Here is a 19836-nt window from a genome sequence, read left to right as displayed (position 1 = left end):
CGAGTTTCCGGGCTCCGAAACCACCCTGTCTGCAGTTGCCACTCTGCCTTCTTTTTTAACTTTGCAACAACCTCATGAACATCCCTATTCAGCCTTCGTTATGGGAGAAAGAAGCTCACATGTTATCCACAAAGATTCTAATGGAAATCTAACGACCTGAGATTTTGAGGCAGTTGGACTATAGACAACGGTGACAGCTAGAAATATCATGTCACTTCAGAAACTTAGAAACTCTAAAGGAACATGATGGTTTTGTGACTCATTAAAAGAGGAGACTTGCTTATTTGAAGAAACAAATCAATAATAAAGTTCTCAAATAGGAATTCGCTAAACACACTTCATAATTCAAGTCCCTTTTACTGGTGATTTGTAAATATAAATTATAAACATATATAAAGAGCTAAGTTGGAAGGGACTCGCCTCAACATGTCTGAATATACAGGTAAAGGGTTCCCCTTAGTGAACGCGTTCAGCTAAATGAAGGAGTTCTATAATTAGTGAACATGTATCATGAGAAATCAGGGAAACTTCTTCTGCTTCATCCTTGGAAACACTGTATTTCCCACCACAACAGCAGTTCAGAGAAAAAGAGTGATCATCTTTGTTCCAAGACATTTTTTCAAGATATACTTGGGCATCTACTGGTCCCGTATTTCCTAGACTATCTGCAGGCCACTGCAGGCCACACTTTCTTTGTCCCTTCATTCCCTAGAATGCTGCACGCCTGATCACTTTCGATGGAATTCTGTATACATTCCTCCACTGCTGCTGCTGGCGCTTCGTGTATCTGGATGACACATTAATACGAGTTTTTGATACTTTTGTTTTAGGTCTGCCATACTGGCAGATGAGTTTGCCCCCCAAATGCTGTACCAATCCTATTTTGGTATCCGCTCAAATGCCATCCTCCACTGAACAAGAAGTGGGCCTTCACAGACCAGCAAACTTTATGGGACAGACAGCAAGTGGTCGGCCAAAACTCCTGGACAGAGAATTTAAATAGCATTCTTTCATTGTTAATGCTACAGGAGAACAATTTGTTACTGAGTTTATTTATTTATGTATGTATGTATGTATGTATGTATGTATGTAGTTAGTTAGTTAGTTAGTTAGTTAGTTTTGAGAGAGAAAGAGAGAAACATCGATGTGAGAGAGTCACATCTACTGGTTGCCTCCTGCACAACCCGACCAGGGCCGGGGACCAAATTGCAACAAAGATGTGAAGGGCAAACACATGCTATGTTGAATGTAAAAAATTTTCCATTAGGCAAGGAAGGAGCTGTACATCAGCCAGAGTTAACCCATTGTATAGTTAATTCTTCCCTCGGGCGGAAAGGCTCATGGCAGATATCTGCTTCTGTAGGTGCTTGCTTGCTCTCAAACCTTTAGCCCTTAACAGGGGCTAAGACAACTATATAAGCAGCCCTCCCCCTGAGCTCAGGGCTGCTCTCTCCTCTGAGTAGGATGGGACAGTCGCAGCGCAGCTAATAAAGCTCTTAATTTGAACCTAGTTCAGAGTCTGAGTCTGGTCTGTCTCGTTGGTCTACAATATTTGGAGGCCCCAGCGAGATAGACAAACGAGGTCCCCCACGTCGGCGGGTTGACCTCCTCAGACTCCGGGAGACAAGTCCATCCCAGGAGCGGACGGGTCGTCTAGGGGAAGGCCTTGGCGAGACGTTCCTCCGCCCCAGACGCCATTCTTCCCTGGAATTGTCTTCAGTCCAAATTCCAACTAGAGAGCATCTGGAAACCCTGGGCCCAGGTTTGGTTCAGCAGACGGGACGTCCCTCGGTAAGCCTGTTTCTGAAAACTCTGCAGAGTGAGGGGAAGTGGATTTGCTGGACGCAGCACATAGATCCCAGCCCCAGGGCCATGGCGAGACGTCGCTCTTGGCCCCGGTTCAGTTTGTCTGGCTTTTTGTCTGTCTTATTCATTTGTCCTTTTGTGTTTCTGAGTTGTGCCGGCCTGTGTCCTTCAAAATGGGTCAGGGACCTTCAGGACCTAGGACCCCTCTTCAATGTCTCCTTGACAACTTCTTAGACTTTCCAAGCGCCTCAGGTTGTGGCATCTCGGCGGACCCTGGATTCTTGCGCACTCTGTGCGAATTGGAGTGGCCCACTTTCCGGGTCGAATGGCCCTCCCAGGGCACTTTTGATTTAGGCTCTTTGTTTGCAGTTCGAGGCGTCATCTATGGGACTCCCAGACACCCAGACCAAACTCCTTACATTGATGTTTGGATAGACATAGCTACTGACAGACCTAATTATGTTAAGAAATGCTCTTGCCCCAATAGGAAGAAGATATTACTTGCTCAGACACCATGGAAGCATCAGAAGTCCTCGGCTCCTACTCCCTCCCGAAGGCTTTACCCTGTTCTTTCGGGTCCCCCAGAAGACCCCCTCACTGACCCTGTGGGGCCACCCCCTTACGGGCCTCCTTCACCCACCACTGCCGTTGCCGGAGAGGCTGAAGCCCTTCAGCCGCTCAGTCCTTCCCATACCCGTGGCGGCACCCCTTCTAACCCCTCCGCAGGCGCCAGACCCCTCGGCTGCCATCCTGCCCCTCCGTCAGGTTGCTCCACCACCGGGTGGAGACCAGGCTCAGCCCTTCATGGTTAATGTCCTCTTCTCAACTAGCAACCAATATAATTGGAAACAACAGAACCCTTCCTTCTCCGATAAACCCCAAAGTTTAATCTCTCTCCTAGAGACGGTCTTCCACACCCATCAGCCCACTTGGGATGACTGTCAGCAATTGTTGCAGGTCCTGTTCACCTCCAAGGAGAGGGGCAGGGTCCACAGAGAGGCAGCGAAATTTGTACTTGGGCCGGATGACCAACCCCTCATGAATCTGACCCAACTAGAGGCCCACCTCCCTACCCTTCGACCCGATTGGGACCCGAACACCGATCAAGGTAAGGAGGCTTAACCCAGTATCACCGATTTCTACTCGGGCCTCCGCGGAGCTGCTAGAAAGCCAACTACTCTGTCTAAGGTAAGCGAGACTGCTCAGAATGCGGAGAGTCCCCCGCAGCTTTTCTGGAACGTCTCATGGAGGCTTATCGCCTCTTTACTCCCATAGACCGGAGGCCCCTGAGAATAGACGGGCCATTAATATTGCCGTTGTCACCCAGTCGGCCCCAGACATTAGGAAGAAATTCCAGAAATTAGAGGGTTTTGAAGGAAAGAATCTTAGTGAGTTAGCTGAAATAGCTCAGAGTGTATTTAACACCATTCACGACCCAGAAACACCTAATACCAAAAGAGTCACAAAGGTAGTCATAGCTGCTCTTCAGGAGAATTGGAAAGAACCACAGGGAAATAGGCCTAAAAACACAGAACAAGCCCCACGGGAACCTCGGCCACCTCCTGACCCTAACCAGTGTGCCTGCTGCAAGAATATGGCCATTGGAGGAAGGACTACCCGAAGACGGGGCCCAGCAGAAATCCAGGGACCTCATCCTCCTGGAAGACACTGAATGAGGGGGCTGGGGCTCCTACAGATTAGGCCCCCGGGAGCCCAAGTAACATTACAAGTTGGGGGCCATCCTAGTAGGATGTTGATACTGGAGCCACCTTTTCTGTTCTAAAAGAGGCCACAGGGCCACTCTCATCTGAGAAAACGCCAATTGTAGGGGCGACAGGGAGGTCCAAATCCTGCCCTTGGACTATAACGAGAATAACTGACCTAAGCCAAGGAACGGTCACTCATTCCTTCCCAGCCATGCCGGACGGTCCCTACCCCTCCTTGGCCGGGATCTCCTCCAGAAAGTGCAGGCCACCATCTCCTTCGAGCAGGGGGGCTCCACCCTGACCCTGGGAACAGGCGGTTTCTCTCCTGCTCTCTGTGCCCCTATCCGAGGACTACCTCCTACTAGAGGAGCCTTCTAAAGAAACCTCGAATGCTCTCCTTGAAAAATGGAAAAAGTGATACCGGGGGTTTGGGCAGAGACTAGCCCCCTGGCCTAGCTAAGTATCAGGCTCTAGTTATAGTTCAACTAAGCAGCAATGCCTCCCCATTCGGGTCCGCCAATACCCCATCTCCATACAGGCCAAGCTAGGAATAACTGCGCATATTAATAGACTCAGAGAAGCTGGCATTTTAAAACCTTGCCAGTCGGCCTGGAACACTCCCCTCCTGCTGGTTAAGAAGCCTGGGACTGAGGATTTTAGGCCAGTCCAAGACTTAAGGGAAGTAAACACTCTGGTGGAAACCATCCACCCCACGGTTCCAAACCCTTACACACATCTGAGCCTGATCCCTCCTAACTGTGTTTACTATACTGTCTTGGACCTCAAGGACGCCTTCTTTGCAATTCTCTTATCACCTCTCAGCCAACCCATCTTCTCCTTCGCATGGGCTGATTCGGAAGGGGGATTCTCAGGACAACTGACCTGGACCCAATGCCTCAAGGATTCAAGAACTCTCCCACCATCTTCGATGAGGCCCTGAGCAAGGACCTCCAACTGTTCCGGGAAAGGTACCAACATGTCACCCTGCTACAGTATGTAGAGGATTTGCTTCTAGCAGCGCTTCCCTTCCTGCATGTGAGGAGGCCTCGAAGGCACTCCTACTAGAGCTAGAACACTTAGGATACTGGGTCTCAGCCAAGAAAGCTCAATTCTGCACCACCATCGTGATCTACCTACGTTTCAAACTCAAAGAAGAAAAACGGCCTTAGTGTCTGCGCCAGCCCTAGTTCTGCCTGATATCACTAAGCCCTTTCAATCCTTTGTCTCTGAGCCTCCAGGCATTGCCAAAGGGGTCCTAACCCAATCATTAGGGCCCTGGAAGAGACCAGTTGCCTACTTATCTAAGAGATTAGACTCGGTAGCCTGCAGCTGGCCCCGCTGCCGGGGAGCCATAGCAGCTGCTGCTATTTTAGTTAAAGAAGCATCCAAGCTAACCCTAAGGCAAGACCTCCGGATTATTGGGGCACACTCTGTTGAGGCTCCCCTCAGGAGCCCTCCAGACCGGTGGATGTCTAACGCCCAGATCACCCAATACCAGGTACTCCTCTTAGACTCCTCCCGAATCCAGTTCCTGCAGACCTCTGCCCTCAACCCAGCCACCCTGCTGCCTGACGATAACCCTCAGGCTCCCTTCATGATCGCTCAGACATTCTTGAGACTCTAACTAACCTGAGGTCTGACCTAACTGACAACCCTCTCCCAACTCCAGAGCATGCTCTCTATATAGATGGGATCAGCTTCATCCGGAAAGAAGTCTGATATGTGGGAGCGGCGGTAGTCACACAAGACAAGGTCATCTGGGCCCAGGCACTAGGGCACGGGACTTCAGCTCAGAGGGCTGAACTAATTGCTCCCACTCAGGCTGTAAGATGGGCGAAAGGCAAGTCAGTAAACATCTACACTGACAGCCGGTACGCCTTCGCCACAGCCCATGTCCACGGGGCCCTCTACCAAGAAAGGGGACTCCTAACCTCAGGAGGGAACCAGATCAAAAATAAAAAAGAAATTCTTGCCCTCCTAGAGGCCATTTGGTTACCAACAAAAGTGGCCATTATCCACTGTTGGGGCCACCAGAACTCTGACACCCCGAAGCTAAGGAGAACGCCTTCGCTGATCAGACAGCCAAGGAGGCTGCCCTAAGACCAGTGGGGCCACTAGAGATCCTTCCAGGGAAAAGCCTCCCCAAAGAGCCCTCCTATACCCAAGAGGAGGAAGAACTTTGATGGAGGCTCAACTGCAACCAGGGGCCTCGAAGCTGGAGGCTTCTCTCCGATGGGAGGATCCTCTTGCCTGTGGCCCTGGGCTAAGAGCTGATCTCTCAGCTCCATCAGGGCACCCACCTGGGCAAGCCTAAACTCTCCAGTCTCATAGCCCGGGACTTTTATGTTCTGAACTTCAACAGATGGATAGAATCCAAAATAAGGAGATACCCTGCCTGTGCCCAAGTCAACTCTCACCCTTGGGAAACAACAGACCGCGGGGCCCGAGAACGAGGCACAGCTCCTGGTGACCACTGGGAAATTGACCTTACTGAGGTCACCCCTGGCCAATACGGCTATAGATATCTGCTTGTTTTCGTAGATGCCTGCTCCGGCTGGACTGAGGCTTTTCCTACCAAGACTGAAACTGCAACCATGGTAGCCTGGTTACTGTTCTCTGAGATAGTCCCCCGATTTGGTCTCCCTCTAGCTCTGGGGTCTGACAATAGCCTGGAATTCATTGCTCAAACCACAAAATTCGTAGCTAAAGTTTTAGGGATTACTTGGAAATTGCATTGTACCTACAGGCCTCAGAGGTCAGGACAGGTAGAGAGAATAAATAGGACATTAAAGGAAATTAACTAAGCTCCACCTTGAGACAGGCGACAACTGGGTAAGACTCCTTCCTTTTGCCCTCCTTCATGTGCGCTGCACCCCTTATCGTAAGGGTTTCACCCCACTTGAAATCATGTTTGGCTGACCTCCCCCTATTGTACCCAAAATCAGGGACGAGGTCTAAGCCAACCTGGGGAACCATAACCTCCTCAGCTTCTTTGCAGGCAATCCAGAGGCTGAGAGAACAGACCTGCCAGACCCCAACCGGGGACACCCCAGATACCACCGCATGACTTCACCCCTGGTGACTGGGTCTGGGTCAAGAAACATCAGCCAGCTTCCCTCGAGCCTCGCTGGACTGGCCCTTTTCCTGTTATCCTGACTACGCCCACCACACTTAAGGTAGCAGGATGGAAATTTTGGATTCACCACACTCAGGTAAAGAAAGCACACTGTGAACAAATACCTGAACAATGGGCCTTACAGCGGACCGAGGATCCCTGAAGATAAAGCTCTCCAGGGTTTCCTCCTAGTCTCTTTCCTGACTCTGATCGCCAGTAAGGCACCTACTCAATTTAGATGCACTCAAGGGCGGCCACTGCTATGAAGGTACGGGCCCCCGCCTGACCCTTGGAGACCTACAAGGACAGGGGACATGCTTCATCATCGGCAACTACAACCTAAGCTCTTCCCCTTATGTGGACTCATGGGGGGACCCTACCACCCTAATCCCATGAAGCCCCTCATCACAAGAGACTTGGGTCCTAACTGCACCCCCCGGGACTTGGATTGCTTGCGCCTCAGGACTGACTCCCTGTGTCTTTCCTGTTAAAACCAAAGACTTATGTATTCTTGCTAACATTATTCCACAGGTTTATTTCTTCTCTGTTTAGCCTTAGGAGAAACCTGTCACTATTATGCTAACCACTCTGGTATTATTAGGGAAAACTTAAGCCTGGTCAGAAAGTGGCTGAGGGAATGAGAAAAAGCTCAGTCTGCCCCAGCCCCCAAGAATTGGTATGAGGACTTATTCAGCTGGTCCCCATGGCTCACTGCCCTTTCGGGCCCCTTAATTCTCCTCCTGTTAATGTTAACCTGTGGCTCAATCCTGATTAATCGCTTAATGTAATTTATTAGGGAAAGAGTACAGACTGTTAAGCTCATGATCCTGAGCACTCCTTACCAGAGACCAGCCACGGCAGAAGAAATTGAAGACACTTTAGAATCAAGGATTTGATTTAACCCTAAGACCAGTGGGGAATGTGAAGGACAAACACATGCTATGTGAACATACAGTAAAAATTTTTCCATTAAGCAAGGAAGGAGATATACATCAGCCAGAGTTAACCCATTGTATAGTTAATTCATCCCTCGGGCGTAACGGCTAACCGCAGAAATCTGCTTCTGTAGGTGCTTGCTTGCTCACAAACCTTTGGCCCAAATTCCTTATCAGGGGCTAAGACAACTATACAAGCAACCCTCGCCCTGAGCTCGGGCTGCTCTCTTCTTTGTGAAGGACGGGACAGTCGCAGGGAGGCTAATAAGGCTCTCTTAATATGAACCCAGTTCGGAGTCTGAGTCTGGTCTGTCTCGTTGGTCTACAACAAAGGTACGTGCCCTTGACCGGAATTGAACCCGCGACTCTTTGGTCCACAGGCCAACGTTCTAATCACTGAGTAAAACTGGCCAGAGCCTGAGTTCACGTTTTATCTGTAAGATGATAAAAATTTCCCCAGGTCCTTAGTCTGTGTTTCTAAAGAGGAGCTTGAGAACATCTCCCAGGAGGGCTAAGATGCGCCCAGCTGCTGGGGACAGGAGCAGGGGGCGCAGAAACCAGGCTTTCCCATGGCAACTGAAAGACTTTTTTTTTTTTTTTTCTTCCTGTAGCATTTGACTTCTCTGTTTGGAAAGTTTTTTCTCTGCCTTGCTGTGAAGGACCTTATCTCTACTGAGTGATAAGCCTGAGTCATTGCATACAAAATAGAAACTCCAGAATAGTAGAGCATTTACAATATGTTTATGCCTCTGGGGAAATATTTTTTAAAAAAATATATTACTTAAGTCATACTTATTTAGGGTAGTTATCTGGTCCAGTATGCTGATTTTTTTTGGAGATTATGAGTCCTCTAAATATATATTTTCTTCCTCAGGTTAGATTTTTTTTTTTATCCTCACCCGAGGACATTTTTTCGTTTTTTGTTCAGATAGAGTGAGAGGGAGAGAGAAGAGAAAGAGAGAGAGAGAGAGAAACATTGATGTGAAAGAGACACATCGAGTGGCTGCCACCCACACAACCGACCAGGGCCGGGGACAAACTGCAACCGAGGTACGTGCCCTTAGCGGGAACCAAACCCAGGTCTCTCCAGACTGCAGGCCGACACTCTAACCACTGAGCAAAACCGGCCAGGGCCTCAGATTAGATTTTTAAGAAAATGGTAAGTGTCCAGAAATCTGATATTGGAAGCTGTTTCCTTCATTCAAACCACTAATGTACAATTGAATTAAACATTATTTGTTAGTTATAAATATATTAGGAAGTGAAAATTTTAGAGATGTCTAGTTTAGTTCCTTTCTCCTCTTTGACTAGTAAATTATTAATCCTATCTTGATTGATTGATTGATTGATTTGAGAGAGAGAGACATTGATTTGTTGTTCCATTTATTTATGCATTCATTGGTTGATTCTTGCATGTGCCCTGACTGGGGATCAAACCTGAAACCTTGGCATATGAGGACAACACTCTAATCAACTGAGCTAGCCAGCCAGGGCCAATACTACCTCTCTTTAAATACCTAAATAAAAACCATCATTTTTTTTTTTTTTACCCTCACCTGAGGATATTTTTCTATTTATCTTCAGGTAGAGAGAGGGAAAGACAGGGAGAGAGAAAGAAACATTGACGTGAGAAGGACATATCAACTAGTTGCCTCCTGCATGACCCCGACCAAGGCTGGGGACAAACTGCAACCGAGGTACGTGCCCTTGACTGGAATTGAACCTGGGACTCATTGGTCTGTGGACCAATGCTCTACTGCTGAGCCAAACCAGCCAGGGCTAAAAGCCATCATTTAAAATGGATTTTTAGCATGGCTGGTGTGGCTCAGTGGACTGAATGTCGCCCATGGACTGAGAGGTCCTGGTTTGATTCCCGGTCAGGGCACATGCCTGGGTTGCTGGCTCGATCCCCAGTAGGGGGCGTGCTGGAGGCAGCTGATCAATATGTCTCTCTCATGTAGGTGTTTCTATCTCTCTCCCCCTTCCTCTCTCTCTCTCTCTCTCTCTCTCTCTCTCAAAAAACAAACAAATAATAAAAACATATTTAAAAAATTTTTTTTAGTGCATTGCTAATAAGAAAACGCTTTAGTCACCCTGAATCCTGACTAGGAGAATTCCAATCAGAAGAACTGGCTCCCTCCTTCTCTCGCCTTTCTCTTCTGTACCCCACTGGGTGGCCCCCAGGCAGGTAGTCACAGGGAGAGAGAAGCCTGAGGTGAAGGCCCCATGAGGTCACGGAAGTAATGCTGGCCCAAGAGCCTGTCCCTCAGTGCCAGGGGTACCATGGCATTTGTAGGGCTGTTTCACAGGGTGCACCCCTACACCAACCCATGTGACGTTTACAACCATCAGGGAGGGTCGGTTTTTAGGGCAGATATGACTGTTTCTATTCGCCAAGTGAGGAATCCAAAGAGGTCACTGCATGACTGACCATGCATTTCTTGTGTTGAGTTGGTGGCAGATCTGGGACTAGACACCATGACTTCTGACTTGAGCCAGAGCTCCTTCCAGTGTGTGATGCTGAGAATGAGAATTCAGAGAATGCAACAGCATCGTAGTCCATGCCGCCCTCACTACACCAGCTACATGGTAGCCTCAGATGCTTCCCTTCCAATCCCCGTTTCCCGTTGAACAGTTCTGAGCCAAAATCAAATATAGTCTCTTCCTTACGGTGTTCAGCTCTTTACCTCTGGAGTAACATTAATTCTGCCTGTTCCAGTGGGTTCTGAAGGCAGCAAAGGGATCCCAACAGGAAACCTTCTACTTTCACATTGCTGCATTGCCCACGCCTCTTTCAGTGTCGCTGGACAAATGTGACAGTAAATACTGCCATCTGACCACTCTGCTGAGATCTTATGGGCCTTCATCACTTTTTCTGTCATTATTATCTGTCCTAAAACAACGTCAAAGAGTTGAAGTGCCTGCCACACAGCTTTTCTCTTGCTCCTGTGTGGTTCATTCATTGGAAAAGCATGGGAACTGGAACGTCTTAGACCACTGATCACAAATGGTACACAACTGGAGCAATAGATTCCTTTTGAATAAGAGAAGAGATAAAGCACTTAGAACTTAACACCTTAGCAATTTAAATTACATCTCTGTTTGACCAAGTAAGAAAGGGTGGCTGGTAACTAAGGCGTCCCTTCAACTTAATCTATTTTTAACTTTGTCCGAAATATCTACATCAAGCAAAGATAGTTTTATCTGGCACATTGCTTGCCAGTGTTTGTATGCCTGTTTGAAAATAGCAGAGCACAGCCTGGCTGGTGTGGCTCAGTGGTTGAGTATCGACCCATGCACAAAGAGGTCACTGGTTCAATTCCCGGTCAGAGCACATGCCCAGGTTGAAGGCTCAGTCCCCAGCGGGGGGCATGCAGGAGACAGCCAATCGATGTTCTCTCTCTTCGATTTTCTATCTCTCTCTTCTTCTCTATCTAAAATCAATAAAGAAAAAAAAATTTTTTTAAGTATCTTAAAAAAAAAGCAGAAAACTAGTGTGTGGTTCTTGTAACACATTCTGCTGGCTTGCAGTTGGTTCACCCACCTATTACATGTGCTCAGTTACTAGTTTTCAATTGCAGTCGATTATATAAGTACCTTTAAATACTTTGGCCCAAGAAAATCAAGCACTAACTAAACATAAAGAGGTTAACTAACTTTGGGTGGACTCTGGTTTCAACTCTAAAAGAAACATCATTTTCCGTGTAGATATTTTTTCTGGGTCATTCAGCACGAATATGTCTCTTCAGATAATGGAACTTCATTTTCCGAAGAGATAAAGGTTTCGTCTGCCTCGCTGGCTGCCCAGGTTGTCTGGCAGAGTGTCCGATGCAGCTCCAAGGACATCTGACCGTGCCCTGGAAAGACTGGGTTAGGCTTGGGATTCTCCAGGGCGAGAGCTAAAAAACTTACACGTCACTATTCCATACAATGTTCATTATAGTTTCTAAATATTTCACATTTCTGAGTAGCACCAGAAAGATCCATTAATAAAATTTTAAAAAATCACTTCCCAGGCAATTTAACCGAAGAGGAAGAAATGCTCACAGTGACCACCTGTGACATTACTGTAGTAGTTAACTTCCCTCCAACCTCTGTGAGGTATAGGCAGAATTATTTCATATTACACAGTGTAAAGTCATTGAAACTGGTTTCTGATTATCATGGCTGTTGAGGTGCTCGGTTCTTCACAGTGTCATCATTCGGCTTCTCCCCCCCCCCCTTCTCCTTCTCCTTTAGGGGGAAATAAATGTTTGCTTGTTTGTTTGTGGTACATGCCCCTAGCGGGAACTGAACCCAGGACTCTCTGGTCCTCAGGCCAATGCTCAACCTCTGAGCCAAACTGGCCAGAGCAGGGGAAATAAATATTTTAATCAGAGGTTCAAGTTACAGCATCCAGACCTTTTGGTGTGAGTTTCAGTGTTTACATTTGAACAGTAGAGCTGTGACACAACTCTGCTTTAAACAAGTCCTCAGAGAATGCCCTGACTAAATTAAGAGCAGAGCAAGGCCTTCCCCCACCCCTATGTCAGAGGGATCTACATCCTTACATAATTATAACAGTAATTGTAATAATGACATGTGAAATGTGGGTGGGGCTGGGTGCCAGAGAGAGAGAGAGAGTTAAAGTGTGGTGTTTCTCTGGTGGGAGGCACAAATATCATTTTTCTTTTAGCCCCTTGCCAGGGTGCACCCTCACCATCAACATCACCTTCCTTGCCCTGCACCCTCACGACCGGACCTAAGTGGCTTCCCAGGCCCATCTCTTCCTCTGCGCCAGGGCCGCGCTGCCCCAGGAAGCCCGAGTTGTTCTACCAGCCGGAATGCTCTTCCTTCTTACTCCACCTCTTGAAATATCTGGTGTGAGAAATTCTGCTCGTCCCTTAAGCTTCTGTCGAATGCCAGTGAATGGAGTTCCACAGTCCCCGCACATTAAAGCCACCAGACTGCCGGTTGCAGTGTTTTATAACTTTTCTTGCTGGGCTGAGCTCCTCGAAGTGCTCATGTGTTATACACCACCGACTCCGCGACGGGGCCAGCGGCGCTGGATGAGTGGGTAAGGCCCGCTGCATTGGAACTGTGGGAAGCAGACCCGAAGGATGGCTTTCAGTGACCGCAGGTTTTAACGTTTTCCTTATTTGCAAAGTACATCCATGAATACAGTTGCCCTTGTTCTAGTTATTGTAAAAATGAGAAAATTCAGGTAAAATATTCACATTTATGTTCACACTTTTTCTTTCTTTCTTTTTCTTTTCCCCCAACTATTAATCTGTGGTCATCCAACCAGGGCATGTTGGTAATGTTGGGAGCTCCCCACATAAAATCCGAACCTAGTCCCCATACACAGAGAGGAAGGAGAGACCAAAGGCAGAGGCTGACCACTCCAGATTGGTAGGGGGCCGGTTGAACAAGCAAGGGAACTTACACATGGGATTTGTCCCGGGCAGCCACAGGATGAGTAGACCTTTGCACATGCCTGCCATACCTTACATGTTTATATAAAAGGCCTTAACTGGGTTTAGTCACCAGTTTAGTCACAATCAGAGGGTCTCAACAACACCTTACACTCTCAAGGCCATGTCCTTGGAACGGCGCCAGCGTGGGGACGGTGGACAGAGCATACATCCAAGGACAAGGCAGGGGTGCCTCTGACTCAGGTCCAGCTCAAGGGTCAACTGGCAGTCATGTCCTCCTGATTACCTCCTCCAGCAGGACAGGTGAGGTTTTGTTCTATACTATATATGAAGAAAGACTTTTGTGAATAAATTAACAGGCAAATAAGTGGAGGAAATGTCTTTGAGTTACTGAGAAGAAAAAATGCTTATTGCTATCTGCATTCGAATGACCAGAAAATTATATCATCTACTTATGAAAATAATCCCTCTCTTTGGTTTAACTTTATCAGCAACAAGAACAAGGTACTTGACACTTTTTTTTAAAAATTGAAATTTTAGAGAGAGAGAACATCGATTTGTTGTTCCACTCATTTATGCATTTATTGGTTGATTCTTATATGTGTCCTGACTGGGGATTGAACTAGCAACCTTGGCGTATCTGGACAATGCTCTAACCAACTGTTACTTGGAACTTTTGATTCAGATATTTATCATCATCAGGATATCATTATCATCATCATCATCATCATCATCATCACCTTGGTAGCATTTGTCAACAACTTATGTTAGGTATTGTTAAAAATTTTAAATATACCACTGCATTTACTTTTCACAGTAACACTGCCGGTGGGAGTCTCTGAACACTCACTGTCCTTCCCAATGATTTAAAATTGGAGTTAGGGCACTCTAAGTTGGTCCATACGAAAAATAAAAATAAAAAAAAGCTGACTAGACGTGAAACCTGAGCAATTAATAACTCATATGATTGTAAGGGCTCTTTGAATAACAAGTGATAGATAACCCAAACCAGATGAATTCATTTTTTAAAAGTAAATTTTAGGGAAGGAATTGAGATGTTCATCAAGTTGACTGCATAGCTGGAGAAATGGCTATCAGGAGTAAAACGATCAAAATCTAGGGCCACTCTGGCATCAAAATAGCAGGAGCTAGTCATCAATGTTGTCAGGGTTCAGGTGCTAGAATGAATGGATTCAAATCGTTTATTTAATCCTTGCATCACTCACTCAAGATTCAAAATCCTGGAAGACAATGTCTTTCAATATCTCATCCCTTGTCTAGAGTAGAGCAAGGCACCTTCATTATAACCCCACCAAGACTGCCTGCAATGGGAAGAAGCAAATTCCCCAAAAAGAAAGATTGCTCCTACCAAGCAAAGAAGCAGCAAACGCTGGCGGCTAAGAAATAGCCATTGTTCACCACAGCAGCCTCCTGTGACTTTCCAACATTCAGATAATTACAGATTCCCATGCGGTTGGAAGAAATAATACAGAAAAATCCCATGCACCTTTTGTTGGCTTAAAACTAGACACATAGATCAGTGGAACAGAATTGAGAGCCCAGACATAAACCCACACATACACCATCAATTAATTTATGACTAGGGAGCCAAGAATATACAATGGGGAAAGGACAGTTTTTTCAATAAATGGTGTTGGAAAAACTGGATAGCCACATTTAAAAGAATGAAACTGGATCACTATCTTATGCCATATACAAAATTAAGTCAAAATAAATTAAGGACTTAAATGTAAGATCTGAAAGCATAGAAGAAAAAATAGATGGTAAGCACCCTGACATAGGTCTTGGTGATATATATTTTATGTTTTTATTGATTTTCTAGAAAGAGGAAGAGAGAGAGAGAGAAACATTCATGTGAGAGAGAAACATCAATTGGCTCCCTCCTGCATGCTCCCTACTGGGGATCCAGCCCACAACTCGGGCATGTTCTCTGACCAGGAATCGAACTGGGACCTCTCAGTCCATGGGACAATGCTCAATCTACTGAGCCACACTGACTGGGCTATTTTTTTTTTAATTTTCACTTGAGGATATGTTTTTATTAATCTTCAGAGAGAGAACAATAGAAAAAGACATCAATGTGAGAGAGAAACATCCATCACGTGCCTTGAGTATGTACCCCAACCAGAAATCAAAACTGCAACCTAGGTATGTGCCCCGACTGAGAATCGAACCTGCAAACTTTTGGTTCATGGGATGATGTTCCAACCAACTGAATCCCCTGGCCAGGGCTTGGAGATATTTTTTGAATGTGGTAGCAAAAGCAGAAATAAACAAGAAGAGCTATAACTACATCAAACTACAAAGCTTCTGCACAGCAAAGGACACCATCAAGAAAATGAAAAGCGATCTACAGAATGGGAGAAAATATCTGCAAATCATATATCTGATAAGGGGATTAATGTCCAAAATATATAAAGAGCTCCTACAACTCAATAGCAAAACTACAATCTGATTAAAAAATGGTCACAATATCTCAACAGACATTTTTCTTTATTTTCTTTTTTTATCCTCACCCGAGGATATTTTTCCATTTTTTGTACAGATAGAGTGGGAGGGAGAGAGAGGAAGGGAGAGACAGACAGAAACATCGATGTGAAGGGACACATCGAGTGGCCGCCACCCACACGACCAACCAGGACCGGGGACAAACTGCAACCGAAGTACGTGCCCTTAGCGGGAACCGAACCCGGGTCTCTCCAGACCGCAGGCTGACGCTCTAACTGCTGAGCCAAACCGGCCAGGGCTCAACAGACATTTTTCTAAAGAAGACATATGTATTGTCAGCAGGTACATGAAATGATGCTGAACATCATTAATCATCAGGGAAATGCAAATTAAAACCACAATGAGATATGAACTCATACCTATTAGAGTGGCTATTATAAAAAAACAAAACAAAAACAAGAAATAAATGTGAACGAGGATGTGGAGAAAAGGGAACTCTTGTGCACTGTTGGTGGGATTATAAATTGGTACAGCCCCTGTGAAAATAGTATGGAAGTTTGTCAGAAAATTAAAGAGAACTATCATAAGATTTAGCAATTCTACTTCTGGGTATTCATCAGAAGAAAATACAAAAACTAACTCAAACGGGTATATGCACTTCCATGTTCATTGCAGCATGGTTTATATTAGCCAAGGGAAACAACCTAACTGTCCATCAATGGGAACTGCTAAAGAAACTGATAAATATTATAATAATGGGGTATTATTCATGCATAAAAAAGAATGAATTCTGCCATTTGTGACAACTTGAATGGACCTTGAGAACATTATGCTGAGTGGAATAAGTCAGACAAAGAAAGACAAATAACATGTGATCTGTCTTACACATGGATTCTAAAAGCAAAACAAAACAGCGAAAGCATGGATATGGAGAATAGGATTGGTGGTTGCCACAGGCGGGGCGTGTGGAGTGGGATAAATGGACAATGAGGGTCCAAAGTAAAAAAAATTAATAATAAAAAATTTCAAGGGAGAAAACGGCTGATTCCTCTTTTTATTTTATCTCCTGTCCCACTTTTGCCTGGGGTAGAGAATTTAGTATCTAACCCTGCAAGTAAAAATATAAACAGATTCTAAAATATCTCCAGTTACTTATACACAGAAAGGGTCTTTCCTAACAAGGTTTTATTATTGTTTTTGTTTCCACATAGACTGGAATACATAAAAAATTTTGAATCAAAGAAAGCTGAGAGGATGGGAAGGAAATGACATCTGACTAATCAGCCATCCCAAGATTCTGCACATGACCTACTAAAAGTTTTGGCTTTACAATTCTTTAAAAAACAACTGCTGTTAGATTTCTTTCTTTTTTTTTTTATTAATTAATTTTTTTTACAGATGTTTCTCCTTTTCCCCCCACTGATTCCCACCCACTCCCCGCCCTGTCCCCAGTTTGTTGTCCATGTCCACTGTTCATGCATACATGCATATAAGTTCTGTGGTTTATCTCTCCCCCATCACCCCCTCTTATGGGGATTGTCAGTCTGTACCCCACCTCCACGTCTCTGGGACTACCCTATTTCTCAGACTGTTATGTTCTTTATATTCCACAAATAAGTGAGATCATATGATACTTGTCCTCTGTTTGGCTTGCCTCACTCAGGATGATACTCTCCAGGTCCCTCCATGTAGTCTCAAAGGACAAGAGATCTTTCTTTCTTACAGCTGCGTAGTACTCCATTGTGTATATGTACCACAGCTTTTTTATCCATTCGTCTACTGATGAACACTTGGGCTGTTTCCAGATCTTAGCTATTGTAAATAGTGCTGCTACAAACATGGGGGTACATATATTCTTTCTGATTGGTGTTTCAGGCTTCTTAGGGTATATTCCTAGAAGTGTGATCACTGGGTCAAATGGAAGTTCAATTTTTAATTTTTTGAGGTAACACCATATTGTTTTCCATAGTGGCTGCACCAGTCTTCATTCCCACCAGCAGTGTACTAGAGTCCCCTTTTCTCCACACCCTCGCCAACACTTGTTGTTTGATGATTTGTTGATGGCGGCCATTCTGACATGTGTGAGGTGATACCTCATTGTTGTTATAATTTGCATCTCTCTGATGATTAGTGATGATGAGCATTTCTTCATATGTCTCTTCTGCTGTTAGATTTCTTAAAATCTTTCTCATTGTGTTGATGGTAATACCTGTAGTTATTGTTGTAGTAGTTCGTTGAAATATATATATTTGCATTTATGAATGAGCTACTCTAAGATAAAGTAGGAATAGAGGATGTAACCGATTTACATTCTTTTACCTTTCTCCCTGCTATACTGTGTGGGAACTGAATATGTTTTACTAGATCCTGTCAACATAAGAACATTCAAACCTGTAGACAATTTTATAAATTTGTTCGAATTTATTTGAGCTAAACAGAGGAAGCAACATCAAGGGACTGAGAAAATGCTCTCTTGAGGGTGGTTACACCTCCAAGGGGTCTGGAAAAGAGGATTATTCTGGCATTTCAAAGGTTTGTTAACTTAGATGCATAAGAACAGTGAACAGAACTTGCTTAAGACAAAGATAAACATTTTACTCAGGAAGTTATACGCCTGAAGTCTGACTGTCCACCATGACTCGCCCATTTAGGAATTTATAATTAGATATTTCTGTGAGGTACTTTAGGTCACCAAGCTCGTCAGATAATACATAGCCCATTTTCATTCACAATTCTCCCATTTGGTCCTAAATCAATGTGAAGGATGCATTGATGAGCAAACTTTTGGTCAGATAGTGTGGTCTCATAGCAAAAGGAAGTCCTAGTATTGATGTTGTTTTGTTGAAATGGTGGACCATTGCCCTGGCCAGTCTTGCTCAGTGGTTAGAGCGTTGACCTGTGGACTGAAGAGTTGCAGGTTTGATTCCAATCAAGGGCACGTACCTTGGTTATGGTTCAACCCCCGGCCTTGGTCGGGGTTGTGCAGGAGACAACCAATTAATGTGTCTCTCTCACATTGATGTTTCTCTCTCTCTCTCTCCCTTCCTCCCACTCTATCTGAAGATCAATGGAAAAACATCCTCGAGTGAGGATTAAAAAAAAAAAAAGAAAAGAAATGGTGGACCACTGGGGATGGGGAAATACCCTAATCATGGGATAAGATTTGAAGCCAATTTTTTTTTTCTAAAAGGGAAGTGCAGGTAAATGGAATGCAGTCAGGTCCTATGGGCCTTTATTATGAAAAACACTTTGGATTATTTTTATCCTGTGAACTATGATGATTAAATTTTTTTTTTTTTATCCTCACCCGAGGACATTTTTCCATTTTTTGTTCAGGTAGAGTGGGGGGGAGAGAGAGGAACAGAGAGAGAGAGAGAAACATCGATGTGAAAGGGACACATCGAGTGGCTGCCACCAGCACAACCGACCAGGGCCGGGGACAAACTGCAACCGAGGCACGCGCCCTTAGCGGGAACCGAACCCGGGTCTCTCAGGACCGCAGGCCGACGCTCTAACCGCTGAGCCAAACCAACCAGGGCTGATGATTAAAATTTTTGCCATTTGTCTCACTTTTCTGTGTTTATCTAGTATAACATTTACATAAGTGATAAAAAGAGTATCAGCAATCATTAGCAGTTGGGCTATACAGAAAATCTCTAAGGCCCTGGCCGGTTTGGCTCAGCGGTTAGAGCGTTGGCCTGCGGTACAGAGACAGAAAATCTCTAAGAATAAGTATAACTATTACTATGACTAATATAATTAGCAAACAGGTAAAGACAATAAAACAATTGGTTTCTGAGTTCAACACCAGTCTGTTGATATACAGGCCTTGTTGATGTCTTGGGATAGCTGTCTACCTCAGACGTCAACAATTTCTCCTCCTCCAGGAGTTTTTGGTGTTTGTTGTAGGTAGAGGCAAGTGTCAGAGACAGGGGTAGATGTCCATTCATGGTAAGGTGCCTAATAACATCCCTTCCAATGAGGTTGGATAGTGTCTTTTGATTTATTTTCCAATAAAAAAATCTCTTTGAAGTCTTTATTTCCCAGGAGTGTACTGCAAAATTAGTCAGTTACTAGTTTGTCAATTTCCTTAAGCTGGTTAATAAATTTTTTATAATAATGCAGAATGTCTTCATAAGGTGACTGGCGACTATTTCATAAGGAGGAAAACTATGTTTCCAAAAGAGGTAGGTCATAGGTTAAGAAACACTCTATGAAGAATTTTTGGCCAATGGGAATGAAAAGCTTCTGAATATTTAGCTAGTTGAGTTTTGATTGTACCACTGGTATGTTCCAACAATCCAGAGGACTGGGGCTGATAGACACAATGAAAGTGAGTAGAATAGATCCAATGTTACAAACGGATTGTATTATTTTCCCTGTGAAATGAG

General features: G+C 44.9%; 1 pseudogene; it reads right to left on the bottom strand.

Annotated features, from left to right (window-relative positions):
• Positions 1 to 456: 456 nt before the first annotated feature.
• On the bottom strand, positions 457 to 905 carry LOC118629352 (annotated as a pseudogene).
• Positions 906 to 19836: the final 18931 nt, after the last annotated feature.

Source organism: Molossus molossus, unplaced genomic scaffold, assembly GCF_014108415.1.
Source record: "Molossus molossus isolate mMolMol1 unplaced genomic scaffold, mMolMol1.p scaffold_m16_p_14, whole genome shotgun sequence".
Lineage (NCBI taxonomy): Eukaryota > Metazoa > Chordata > Mammalia > Chiroptera > Molossidae > Molossus > Molossus molossus.
This window is presented reverse-complemented; position numbering and strand designations above follow the sequence as displayed.